The 13,660-nt window shown below is 48.7% G+C and overlaps 2 long non-coding RNA genes and 1 other non-coding gene across 4 annotated transcripts in view; 2 read left to right on the plus strand and 1 right to left on the minus strand.

Moving 5' to 3' along the window:
- The window catches only part of LOC103668090, a 4,004-nt gene extending 1,131 nt beyond the window's left edge, over positions 1-2,873 (plus strand). The window contains exons 2-3 of one of the 2 annotated variants that reach the window (XR_005835887.1): positions 128-330; positions 549-2,873. This is a non-coding gene — a long non-coding RNA (uncharacterized LOC103668090). Of the gene's footprint in view, positions 1-47; positions 331-548 lie in introns of those variants that run through there. The other variant, XR_005835888.1, reaches the window with a different exon arrangement.
- LOC103668089 overlaps positions 1,972-13,660 on the minus strand; it is a 20,008-nt gene continuing 8,319 nt past the window's right edge. The window contains exons 2-3 of the long non-coding RNA XR_005835884.1: positions 2,533-2,832; positions 1,972-2,107 (exon numbers count right to left, since the gene is read on the minus strand). This is a non-coding gene — a long non-coding RNA (uncharacterized LOC103668089). The remainder of the gene's footprint in view (positions 2,108-2,532; positions 2,833-13,660) is intronic.
- Positions 8,556-8,628, plus strand: TRNAV-UAC. The gene has a single exon. It is a non-coding gene; the product is annotated as a tRNA-Val (tRNA).

The following is a 13,660-nucleotide window of genomic DNA, read 5'->3' on the forward strand; positions in this document are numbered from 1 at the left end:
GGGGGGGGGGGGGGGGGGATGCCCAAGGGCAAGTCTCCCTGCTGTGATCTCTTCCCTTCTGAGCAGCATGAGTTATTGCCAAGCAAGCTGCCACTGCTTTTTCTCTCTCTTCCCACCCACCCTGCAGTCACTTTGCCACCCAACGTGGCCAGGCTGAAGCTGCGTTCCACTCTCCCAGGCATCATGTCCTTTCAGAATTTCACAAATCTGGGTACTGTCGCTCAAATCTGCCCTGAATGGGACCAGGGTGTGTTAGACTGAAGCCAGACTCTACAGAGAGAGGAGAACACCCACACATCAAAGGCAAGAAGAGAAAGTATCACATAAAGAGTAAGGGGAGTGGGGGGAGACCCATCCAGTTAGGAGCTGAGAGGCAAGAGTGGACTGGCCTTTCCCCGAGGATGGGAGGTCTTGCACACCGGGTGGGACTGAGCTGCACACCTACTGTGTACAAGCACTGGGCTGGGTGTTGGCATGCTACAGAGAACAAGAGAGAGCCTGTGCACCCCCCACGCCACAAGGCACTTACGACTGTGATTTGTCTGCAGATGAAGCCCAGGTTCCAAGCCCAAATCGAGGATTCAGGGAGGCCCCGTGAGACTCAAAGGAAGGCGCCTCCCATGCGGAAGCTGAGGCTCAGGCCTTCAGGTTCCCAAGTTCTGAGCCCTGTTCCCTTGGCACATGAGCTGCTGGCACCAGATGCTTGATTCTCACAGCAAATGCGGCATCCCACCCAGACCTCCTTGGCTGGGGCACAGACCGTTCTGGGAGGGTCACCCTTGGCTGACAGACGTCTGAGAGGTTCTGCCCACCCCCCAGGGACTGATTCTGCAGCAAGACGGCCCTGCCTCTTGCCTTCGTGGGACAAACTCCTGGCTGCCACACACCAGAGTTCCCCATGGGCTGCCATGGCTTTGCTAGCTGTGCCCTGCCCTCGCCTGCCTCCCAACCCCCTTCAGCCAGCACCCCCCCCCCAGTCACTCGCATGAGAACGGCCACCTCAGGCGCCGCTTCTAGGGAGCCTGGCCTGAGAGAGTCCGCTCCGCTTGCTCTCTTCCAAGCACTTAGCAAATATAAACCATCTGACCATCATGACAACATCTACGGATAGTCCTTATTTCATGTGCACGTCACTAGAGGAGAATTCAGAAAAAGGGGGGACACAGCGTGCCAGTGAAGATGGATGGGAGACCCCCGCTGGAAAAGCTTTATCCACATGCCCAGGTGGCCCCTGGAGCTCTCTGACTCGGAGAAGTACAGCAGGCCTGTTGCATTTATCTTCCCTGAGTGAGCTAACTAAAGAAAAAGGCCAGAACTTGGGGTGCCCAAGGCCTGTTGACAGCACCGTTAGTCCTTCTTGACTTGAAAGGTTTGCCCTAGGCAGCCGCTGCTGGTCCCTGCAGACCTGTGCAGGCAGCTGGGCCGGAGGCGCCGGAGGAAGGGAGTCCTGACTCCCCAGCACCGCCAGCCATTGGGAAGAATGATCTGCGTGTGCTAATTGTCAGGGAGAAGAAGGCCCGTCTTTCTTACGGTCCAGCGGGGCTTTCCATGCGGGACTAAAGACAGAGGCACACGCCGGACACTGGAGGGGAAGAAGTCTTCGGTCTGAGCTGAATGCACAATCACACATTCTTTATTGCCTCTGTATTAAAACCGCAGCCTCGCCAACAACGAAAGTACAAACATTGCTGTGACCTATCCTCTCACCAAGATTTCTGATGGAAAACCAGCTCAGGAAAAATCCACTTAGGCTCTGGGTAATTGAGGTGCAGATGATTGTTTGCAGCTCCGACCTTCTGGGAAATCCCTTTTCTGCAGTGGTTAAAATGCACTCAACTACAGCTTGCGGAAGATTTTCCTTCAAATGCTCGTTAAGGAGTAAAAGCAGCACGCTCTTTGCATGCCAGATGAGCAAACACAGAGTTTGAAGATTTTTACTTTCAATTAGATTCCGCCTCTGTCCCCACTCCTCTTCCCGAAGGAGAGTCTTTATTTTATCTTATTTTATTTCATTTTCAAATACAAGGTACAAATTTGCATCTAGACACGTTCGATGCTTGAGAAGCTTCTAGAAAAGGGGGTACCATGAAGGCCACAATCGTCGTATCTAAAATGAGAGAAATAAATACTGCCAAAGGAGTCTTGCTTACTTGTGTAAACAGTCAAGTGTTCTAGGAAATGACACATGGGCTAATTCTGCACATCGAGCTGAGAGGAAACCGGAAGTGGGCCGGATTGGGTCTGAAGAAGAAATGGCTCATTGTTTGGCATTCTTTAAATGCTAGAATAATTACTCAATTATGGGCACTTCCCATATATTTAAATAATGCAAATCCACAGGCTGTCGAGGAGATTAGATGGGGTTCCTGCTAATTCCTGTCTCGCTGGTTTAGGGACTGCAAAGGAAGAGATAAATGCCAAAATCCCTAACCTGGGACCCCTCCGCAGGCTCGGGGACTGGAATGGGGACAGGGTGGGGTTATTCCCTGGTGTTTTATTTTGTGGCTTTATGGCTTTAACTTTGACACTTACTTGACTGTGATCAGAAAGGCTGTTGTTTAGATTTTGAGTGGGGACGGAGAACCTGACAGCGCTTTTCTCAAATGTGTAGATACAGCCAGTTTGGAGATTCGGGTGGTTCTCCTTTCCTGACCTTCCACTCCAAAGACTGCACGTCGGGTATTCTGGAAAAGTCAGCTGTGTGGATAAGCCGGGCAGCCTGCGTTCGGTCCATTTTAGTGCGTTATTCTGCTGTGTGTCGGCTTCCCAGCACAAAGCAGTCTTCTTAGAACGGGTCCTGGCTGTCACGCTGCAGGCACACTCCACTTGTACCTGAGGAATTAAAATTCAGATTAAAAAAAATGTTAGACCAATTTCTCTCCCAAACTTAGAACACTCAGAACCACCCACTTCCTTCCTCTCCAAGTCTCCCCTCCCAAGGCTACATTTTTACCGCTTTTCCTTCCCAGCCCATGGGTTATGTCCAACAAAATGCTAACGAGTAGACTGAAAATGTACCCCAGGCAAACCATAATTTTAGGAAGACACAGCTGCCATGAGCCAGCATACTACAAGACGCTTCCTCCTGGCTGGGCTCTCTGGGTCAGGATTATGACTCTGGTCCCCTGTGTATTTGGAAAAACAGATCCTTAAACTGCAGCCCTCTGCCTTGTGAGCCAAGCCGAGCAGCTTGGAAGTCTCCCGCTTACAGAAACAAGAAGGAGGATTTAGGCAACACAGTAAGGAGCAGCCTCTGGGTCATGAACCACTTTTTTTTTTTTTCCATCTGACAACACTGGGGGTACGATTTAGTCTCTTCTGTAGCATGAATGGAACAGCTTTGGAACACAGTTAACGTCGCTAGATCCTGGAGCGACAACCCAGCAAATCTACAAGATGGTCGTTACGTATCAGTGATTCTCAGCCAGGGGCGATTGTGGCCCCCAGGGGACACGTGGCAGTGTCCCGAGACACTTTTGGAAGGAGGTTGGACTTCATCCGGTGAGTAGAAGCCAGGGAGGCTACTCAGCCTCCCGCCATGCACAGGACAGCCCCCCACAGACAGTGCTCACCCCCACGTGTCACTGGTGCGGAAGCAGAGAGCCCCCCCAGCACAGGTGTGATGCAGGATGACATTCGTACTGCCTAGGCTTTCTGGTGGGGAAGCCAAGGCTCAGGGAATGTAAGTAACTAGTCCGATGTGATCTGGCCACTGCTATAAAGCATCAGCCCTGAGACGGAAGCTTGGCGTTCCCATCTGACCTCCGTGTTACTCGGGGTTTTCCAGAGAAACAGGACCAATAGGAGATGATAGATAGGTAGCTAGAGAGATAGATAAAAAGATTCATTCTAAGGAATTTGCTGACGTGATTATGGAGGCTGACAAGTCCCAAGACCTGCAGACAGCGACGTGGAGACCGGGGAGAGCCAACGGTGTACCCAGTCCAAGGCCAGCAGGCTCGAGCCTCAAGAAGAGCCGATCTTTCAGTTCAAGTCCAAAGGCAGGAAAAGTGATGTCCCAGCCCAATGGTCAGGCAGAAGGACTTCCCCCTTACTCACAGAAAGTCATTCTTTCTGTATTATTCAGCCCTCGACAAATTGGATGAGACCCACCCACATCTGCTTTCCTCAGTCTATTGATTCAAACATTCGTCTCGTCCAGAAGCAACTTCACAGACACAGACCAAATATCTGGGCACCACATGGTCCAGTCAGGTCAACATATAAATTAGAAATCATATCTTTCGACTTTATAACCAGTTGCTCAGTGTTTCCACAACTCTTTCTGCTCACAGAGTGGTTCGAACCAGCAGCGGCCGCGGGGTGGGGGAGCTCACGGAGCCCCGTGCCCAGACCCATCAGGGCGCAGAGCGCTGGATGACACACACAAAAGGGGATGGTTTGGGGGGGATTTCACAATATCGATTCCAAGAGCCATCTGGGTAATGTTTTCCTTAACTTCATAATCAATAAGGATTTATTTATCATTTTAGAGGTGCCAAGCCCGGGGCGCCTGGGTGGCTCAGTCGGGGAAGTGTCTGCCTTCGGCTCAGGTCGTGATCCTGGAGTCCTGAGATCGAGCCCCACGTCATCGGGCTCCTTGCTCAGCGGGGAGCCTGCTTCTCCCTCCCCTGCTCTGCAATTTTCAGTGACAGCACAGAAGATCGTTTGGGGGAAAAGACCCTGCCCCTGCAAATCAAAGCACTCGTTTCCAAGGCTTCTCTGTCAGGCCAACTACCTCCCCGAGGTCAGCACAACCTTGCTGGCAGGAAAAATGTCCACTACTCCTATGCCCTGGGTTCCCGGGTGTTGGGGGTTGAAGTATGTCCCCAAAAGAAATGTTCAAGTCCTATGCCTGGTACCTGTGAACATGCCCTTATTTGGAAATAGGGTCAGATGTAATTAGTTAAATTAAGATGAATTCAAACCCACGTAGAGTGAACCCTTAAACCAATATAACTGGTGTCCTTAGACAAAGGAGAGACACAGACACACAGGGAGAAGGCCATGTGATGAGGGAGGCAGAGACTGGAGTGATGCCCGCAGCACTGGAAGCTGGGAGAAAGACTCAGAACGGATGCTCCCCAGAGTCTTCGGAGGGAGACAGCACGGCCCTGCCAGGACCTTGATTTCAGACTTCTAGCCTCCAGAACAGTGAGAGAAGAAATTTCGGTTGTTTTAAGCCACCCGGTCTGTTACTTTGTTACTGCGGCCCCAGGAAACTCATAGGCCTCCACATTTGTCCCCAGGCTCCTGCTATTGCCTTGAGGTGGGCGGTGGGGACAGGAATCTATGGAACTCTGTCCTCAGAGTCCCAACCAATGCCAGGAAGTCCCAGAAAACAGAAACCCACCTTGACAGCACCCAGAAATCCCACCAAACCCAGGAGCCCCAGGTCTGTGACGCTTGACTCCAAGACTCCGTCCCCTAAACAGAAATGGCCAGCATGCCGTGCAGACCAGAAGCAAGCCAGAAATGTCCGTATTTGCCGTGTGCTGCCCAAAGTTAACAAGTGTCTTGAACCACTGGGTGTCCACCCTGTAGATAAGAGAAGCGTCTCTTCTTGAAAACATTCGGCTAGTCCTCAAGGAGTGATGGAATCAGAATTTGAATGAAGCCCCCACCCACCCCCATGGATGGACTGGATCTTGGCTTGAGCTTCAGTGGCTGCTAAGATCACGAAAAGATAGCCATCCAGCACTGACACATTTCCGTGGAAGAACACACCACCTAGGACTCGGTCTTGCCAAAAAGTCAAACCTGAATCGGATCAAAGCCTGTGGATCTGATTACCAGCTCCCAGGAAATACAGACATCACAGGGCCATATTAACATCTTGGGGATGCTATCAACAAAATCCCAGCTGGGGAAACTCTACCCAACCAATGACCTTGTTTCTTCGAGAAATACACTTCTAGGGGGACAAAAGAGATGGAAAGGGAGCCTGTGGATGAAAAAGAGACTACAGAGACATAGCAACCGGTAGCATGGTGTGGGCTGTATTTGAATCCCAATTAACAAACCAACCGGAGGGGCGCCTGGGTGGCTCTGCCAGTTATGATCCCAGGATCCTGGGATCGAGCCCTGCGTCAGGCTTCCTGCTCAGTGGGGAGTCTGTTTCTGCTTCTGCCCCTCCCTTCCACTCGTGCTCTCTCTCCGGCTCTCTCTCAAATAAATAAATAAAATCTTTAAAAGATAAATAAATGAACCAACTGGAAAAAACATCTGTGATATTTGAGGCAACTGGAAATGGGAATACTCCTTGAGAGTTGATGGTCTTAAGGAATTCTTTTTTTTTTTTAATTTAGGTTGAATAATGATATTTCAGTTATTTTTTTTAAATAGTCCATACGTTGGGGTGCCCGGGTGGCTCAGTTGGTTGGGCGTCTGCCTTCAGCTCAGGTCACGATCCCAGGGTCCTGGGATCGAGTCCCACATCGGGCTCCCTGCTCAGCAGGGAGCCTGCTTCTCCCTCTGCCTGCTGCTCTCCCTGCTTGTGGGCACTTGCTCTCTCTCTCTGTCAAATAAATAAATAAAATCTTAAAAAAAAGAAAAACTTTAAATAGTCCATACATTTTAGAAATGCATTTGGAAATAATTATGGGAAACGTGATATATCTAGGATTTGCTTAAACATAATACAGGTGATGGAGGACAGGAGTGAGTGGATTTGAAACAAGGTCATTGTGAGTTGATAATTGCTGAAGCTGGTGATGGGTCAAGGGGGTTCATTATGCTGCTCTCTGTCACGTATATATGCTTAAAATTTCCATCATAACAAAAAAATGTTTTAATTCCATCGGAGCTTCATAAAAGCAGCTGAGCCAATAGAATCTGAATTTTGGATACTGGACTCATTTTCTCTAGCTGCTGTAAGAAATCACTGTAAGCACAGTGACTCGAAAGAACAGGCATTTATTATCTTACAGTTCTGGAGGTCAGAAGTCCCAAATGAATCTCTTGTGCTAAAATTAAGGTGTCAGCCAGGCTTCGTTCCTTCTGGGGGCTCCTGGGGAGGCTCTGTTTCCTTACCCTTTCCAGCATCTAGAGGCTGCTTGTATTCCTTGCCTCATGGCCCTTTCCAGCAACTGGGTCCCTCTCCCACCCTCAACTTGCGTCTCACCCTTCCTTCCCTGACACTGACCTCCTGCTTCTTTCCTACGCGGACCCGTGTGATTCCAGCGGGTTCACGCGGATAATGCAGACTCATCGTTCCATCTCAAGATCTTGAATTTAACCCCATCTGCAAAGTCCCATATGCCATGTAAAAAACATAGATTTGGGGGATTCGGATGTGTCTGGACATCTTTGGGGGGCCATTCTTCTGCCCACCACAGATGTGATCCAGACCAGGTATTTCACATTGCCCGAGACATAACATTTTTTCGTTCTAAACCGGGAGCTGCTGGAATCTAGTGAGTAGAGGCCACAGACTGTAGTACTGAGGTTGAGAAGTTCTGGGCAAGAAGCAACAGAAGGAAAAGGGCATCTTATGTTCTCTACGGTAGACCTACAAAGAGCAGGTAATGGATAAATATTTGTTGAATGAATAATTAGCCTGCCATTACCTACATCGCACCTTGTCACTAAGATGACCTCAGATTTGGCGACCGCAGCTCAGACAGGGTCCTGTGAGATACTAAAAATTGAATGTAATTTGGAATAGCAAAAAAAGTATGCTTTCCTGCTGAAACCACAAAAAGAGAGGCGCCCAGACTTGATGTGCCTCTAGGGAAGAAAACACCACCACCTATTAAGCAATCCTGCCCTAAAATCCAAACCCAGTCTGATCAAAGCCTTTAGAAAGATTCCATGGATTCCCAAGGTCTTATTAGCAGATAAAAGGGTATTTACACATCTTAGGATTCCTCAAGTGCAAAGGTCTTTGGAGCTAGAGAGAAGAGTACACAGGGTGAGAACCACATAAAGGCAAAATCCAGTCAAGAGCTGGAGCTGAAAACGAAAGGACAGGGGGGCGCCCGGCTGGCTCAGTTGGTGGAGCGTGTGACTCTTGATCTCGGGGTCATGAGTTCAAGCCCCCCGTGGGGCGCACAGGTTACTTAAAAATAAGGTCTTAAAAAAAAGAAAAAACCCTAAGGGTCAGGGTCTTGAGACCTCCCATGAAATACAGCATGGAGGACATAGCAATCACTAATAGACTTCAAGTGTCCCATTAGGGCCACCGACAGGAATCTAGCCAGGGGCCAGCCCAAATCTTGAGTGTGTATGCGGGCTCAGTCATGGGATGGTAACTATCATCTGTAATGGGAATGAACCTCTGAGATCGAGAATTTAGGAAAAGTACAGGAATTGAAGAGAATCGAAACTATGGGATTCATATTTGGGGTGAAGAAGGAATCTGTGCGTATCTGATATCTCATGCATTCATAAAGTTTCAAAGATTTTCTGAGCTTTAGAAACCACTGTAAAATGCATAATTAGGTAATTTATCTAAACTTGTAATTTTCGTTGAAAACTAATTTTATCTACAGTATTGGAACATTCCTTTTTCAGTTTTGGAACATTTTTAAGAAAACTTAAAAAAGAACAATGAAGGTTCCATAGTGTAGTGGTTATCACGGCTGCTATACACGCAGAAGGTCCTGGGTTCGAGCCCCAGTGGAACCATGGGTGGGACATTCCTTTTCTCTGGGGCGCCTGGGTGGCTCAGTCCTTTGGGCATCTGCCTTCGGCTCAGGTCATGATCCCAGGGTCCTGGAATCGAGTCCCACATCGGGCTACTTGTTCAGCGGGGAGCCTGCTTCTCCCTCTACCTGCCCCTCCTCCCATTTGTGCTCTCTCTCTAACAGATAAATAAAATCTTAAAAGGAAAAAAGAAAGAAAGAAAAGAAAACCTAAGCTTCACTATATGTTTAATTCATTAGACTCAAAAGTTATTTGCATACTTGGAAATGTATTTGTTAATTGAGACACTTGAAGTGATTAAAAAGGAAACTGACTGCAGTACACTAAGTTGTGTGGGGTGTTCAGGGCCTTTTTTGGGTTTTGTTTTTCTAAGAATTTATTTTTAAGTCATCACTACGCCCAACGTGGGGCTCAAACTCATAACCCCGAGATCAAGAGTCGCACACCCCACCGACGGAGCCAGCCGGGCGCCCCGCACTGTTTTAAATGTGCTTGCAAATTCGGGACAGTATTTAATGAACTAAGCTTGCAAGTAGGATCAAGTATTCTCCAGAGGCCCCTTAAAAGTGGTCGTTACTATTTGCCAGAATTAAAAATGAATTAAGAAAAAGAATAATAAGATTTCTAGGCTAAACTTAAAAGGTTAAGGTAAACAAGGCATTTGAACCTGTAACTTAAATAAATTGACTATCAAGTCTGTAAAAATGAATACATCTCTTTTGCACACACACGCACGCACACACCACTTCGGGGGGCTCTAATCACCTCTTCCGAAGAGCTGTACAATGTACAAATTACAAATTACTGGGCTTACATTTAAAAAAGCACATGTCCGTCTTTGCAAGCCTATGGCAATCGTATGAGCAAGTACCAATACTATTTACCAAATACATTGCACCCACACTCAGTAACCTTACTCAGCCCTCCAGATCCCGCTTAGACCTGATAAGGTCGGAGAGAGGTCAGGTTGCATTCTTCCCGAGGTGCTTGTGTTCTGTTCTGCTCATAATCTGAGTCTAATACTCTGCTCTTGTCATGTTCTCATCCACTATAGGGGTGTGTGTGTGTGTGTGTGGGAAAGAGAGAGAGAGAGAGATTGGCTGTCATCTGAATACGTTATTTCACCCCTAGCCAGCTGGTTTAGGGTCCTTATAAAGGACCGGCTTAGCCCTGGGGAGTGTTGATGGAGGGTCCAAATAACCCTGTTTGAGGCCGCCGTGCGCTTCGGAAGTTCCTGACCTCTGACTGTTTGAATTCCACTGTGGCCTGATTGTGCCCAAGCACACTGAGAGTCCTACCCTGTGGCCCACCAGGCAGCACCATCACACCTCACTCCAGGCCTGCGGAATCCGCATCGGCCCACAGCGCCAGGCCCGCGGCCGTTTAGGAAGCCTCCGCGTGGAGAAGCGTCCGAGCAACACGAGCAGCTGTTGCCGCGATGTTGTGCGGCTGCAGTTTCTGCTCAACAGAGTCCACGGTAGCATTTGTTCTAGTTACTTTTTTTTTCCGCTCTTTTTTTTTTTGACATCTTTATTTTTTTAATTATTTTTTTAATTTAAATTCAATTAATTCACATATGGAGTAGTATTGGTTTCAGAGGTAGAGGTCAGTGCCTCGTCAGTCTTATGTAACACTCAGCGCTCATTCCGTCACGCCCCCTCCTCAATGTCCATCACCCAGTAGCATTTGTTTTAAATGAAAACTTAAATTTTCGGCAAATTTCCTCTATCAGTCATTCAGTTGTGTGTATATTTGTTACTGAGTTAATGCAAATGGCGCTTGGGTGGTTGGAACATGATGTTTCCCCAGGAGGCTCCGGCGAGATGGCCAGTGGCCGGAGGTTTCTGCTGTAATCAGTGGAGCCCTAGGGCTCCAGGAAGTGTGCTGAGCTCCAGCCAACCCCAGTCCTAGCACCCTAGATAAAGTTCTGGGTGGATTAAAGAAGGTCACACATGCATTTCTGTTCCTTATGTCAGGAGGAGGGAGTCTGTTTAGCCTCTTACTTTGACCAGTATAACTGGATGGGAGTGACGGGCTAGGCCTTCCTTTCCCAGGCTTAAGAGCAGGGGCCCTTCTACTGTCTGGTTCTTGGAAACCAGGCACCATGCAAGGAGTCTGATTACTCTGAGACCGCTCTGCTACAAGGCCGCCCAAGATGGCTATGTGGCAAGGAACACTGAGGAACCAACTGTCTAAGTTGAAGTCTTCTCGAACCTTCCGTTTCAGCCAGCGTGAATGCCGCTGAAGCCACATGGAGCAGAGCTGAGCCCTGCCTGACCCACAGAATCATGAACACACCATAAAATATTATCTTTGAAGCCATTCATTTTGGAGGTGATTTGTCACCTGGTGATGAATATCTGTGACAAATGCTCAGACCTGCATACCAGCCCCCTACTTCCTGTTGCCCACACAATAGGTCTGCCAAAGCTGAGAGGAGCTCCTCTTGCTCGAGGGAGGAAAAAAGGTAGGAAACAACGAAAGCTGAGCTAGGGAAGACGAGCCGACAAACAGAACATGAGCACGTGCAGAAGAAATTTGGGCCTGCTTCCATTTCACCACCCGTTCCCAGACGTGGCCAAGCAGCGGTGCCCCCATCACTTGTCTTCTCCTGCCCATCTTTGTTGAAGCGTAACTTAGTACAAGTAAGCGTGTAAGTCATAAGTGTGAACCTCAGTGAATGTTTGTGAAGTGAACTCAGCCGCTGAGCTGACACCGGGTCGGCCCTTGAGACACCCTGTCCTGGCCTCTTCCACTCACCAAACTGTCCCTAAGGGTAACCAGCCTCCTGATTCCTACCAGCCTGGGTCAGTCAGGCCTGCTTTGAAATATCCTGTCACTAGGATGCGTTCCATGTGTATTTTTTCGTATCTGGTTTCTTTTTCTCAACTTCACGTCTGTGGGATTCAGTCCTGTTGGCGTATGTAGTCGTGGTTCATTGGATCTTGGGGAGGGTGGGTCCCGTTGCCGGATTAACTGCAACGTATTTGTGTGGGGGCTGATTTTACCTAAGCCAAGGGCCAGCAAACCTTTTCCGTAAGTGGGCAGATGGTGAATCTTTGAGTCACTGCGGGCCGTAGGTCTGTCACAACTACCCGTCTCTGCCTTGGTAGCCTGTAAGCAGCTGCATGACGTATTTGCGTGATTCGGAAGTGGTTGGATAAGGTTGCGTACCAATAAGACTGCCTTTATTGATGCTGAAATTTGAATTTCATATGGCTGAGTGTATGGTTAGCCTTTTAAGAAACTGTCAAAATGTTTTCTCCGGTGGCTGTACCATTTTACATTCCTACCACTAATGTAGGAATGGTCAGCGTTGGGGCACCTGGATGGCACAGTCGGTTAAGCGACAGACTCTTAGTTTCAGCTCAGGTCGTGATGTCAGAGTCGTGAGATCGAGCCCCGAGTCGGTCTCCACACGCAGCACCGAGTCTGCTTAAGACCCTTTCTCCCTCTCCCTTTGCCCTTCTCCCAGCACACCCTCTCCTCTCTCTCAAATAAATAAAATCTTACCAAAAAAAAAAAAAAAAAAACGGACAGGTTTCTCCACATCTTCATCAGCATTTGGTGTTGTCACTATTGTTTCTGTTTTTAAATTTTAGCCTTTCTGATGGGTGTGCAATAGTATCTCATTGTGGTTTTGATTTGCATTTCTCAAACGGCCAGTGCAGTTGAGCCCCTTTTCATCTCTTGCCATCCGTATATCCTCTTCTGTGAAATAGCTCTTCATGTCTTTTGCCTAGTTTTTAATTGGATTGCTTGGCTTTTACTGGTGAGTTTGACAGTTTGGTCACCTGTAGCGAAGGCTTTGGGTTGCCTACCCAGCACCCACCTACTCTCCTTCCTACCTGAAAGAATCCAAACATTTTTCAGGTATCCAGCCCTGAACTGCACAGCAGGTCTCTTGAAGGGAAAGCCAACTCCTTCTCTTGCTCTGAGAGTCAACTCAACACGAGTAACCTTATCATCTTCTGCCTAGTCCTGTTTTCAGGAAAACCAGTGTGACCCGATTCTAGCCATGTGACGGGACATAGGATAGGAAGGCTTCTGGGAGAAGTCTCCTCTCTTTTTAAAGAAAATTCATAGGACGGGGGCGCCTGGGTAGCGCAGTCGTTAAAGCGTCTGCCTTCGGCTCAGGGCGTGATCCCGGCGTTGTGGGATCGAGCCCCACATCAGGCTCCTCCGCTGGGAGCCTGCTTCTTCCTCTCCCACTCCCCCTGCTGTGTTCCCTCTCTCGCTGGCTGTCTCTCTGTCACATAAATAAATAAAATCTTGCAGCCCAGAACATTCTAACTTGCAGAAACACCTGCCCCCTTGCACGTGGTTATTGTTGAGTATTGTAGTTCCGCCTGTTTTTAACCAACCCGCAGGTACACCCCGCTCCGGTTAGTCACTATAGCTGCTGCTGTTTATCTTGAGTTAACGGGGCATACACAGAAGCCGACGTACGACAATTAGTCAATACACACATGGAACATTTACAAATGCAGACCTGGTAAAAGTGTACAAAGCAAGTCTGAACACATCCCCAAAACACCGATAGCAGATAGACCATCCTTATGGAGGGAAAGACCAGCCACAGCCCAAGAGAAGACATTTGCAAAGCTCAAAACTGTTCACTGGGCTAGGTGCCTTTCCTGGGCTGCGTGAGCTTCTTGCCCTAGCTCCAGCCCTGTGGAGAAAGCTGGCCGTGCCCCCCCCACCAAAGCTTAGCTCCTGTTAGTACAGTCACCTTTCCCAGGCTCTGCGCATTCCTGTCTGGTCAGAAACCGCAAAGTCTGAGATTTTATCCTCCTGCAGGCTAACGAGTCAGCCTACCCCGGTTTCATGTACATATCTTTTTTTTTTTTTTCATGGACATATCTTGACGGAAAGCACCAGAGCCCTGGTCAGAGACACAGACTTTATTCCAGCAAGAAGTAGCAACCAGAGCACTCTCTTGAGTTGGTACCAGCTCCTCGATTCCCATAGGGCGACGTGCACCTGCACGTGGCGGGGGGGGGGGGGGGGGGGG

Source organism: Ursus maritimus (genome assembly GCF_017311325.1).
Source record: "Ursus maritimus isolate PB19 chromosome X unlocalized genomic scaffold, ASM1731132v1 scaffold_X1, whole genome shotgun sequence".
Classification (NCBI taxonomy): Eukaryota; Metazoa; Chordata; class Mammalia; order Carnivora; family Ursidae; genus Ursus; species Ursus maritimus.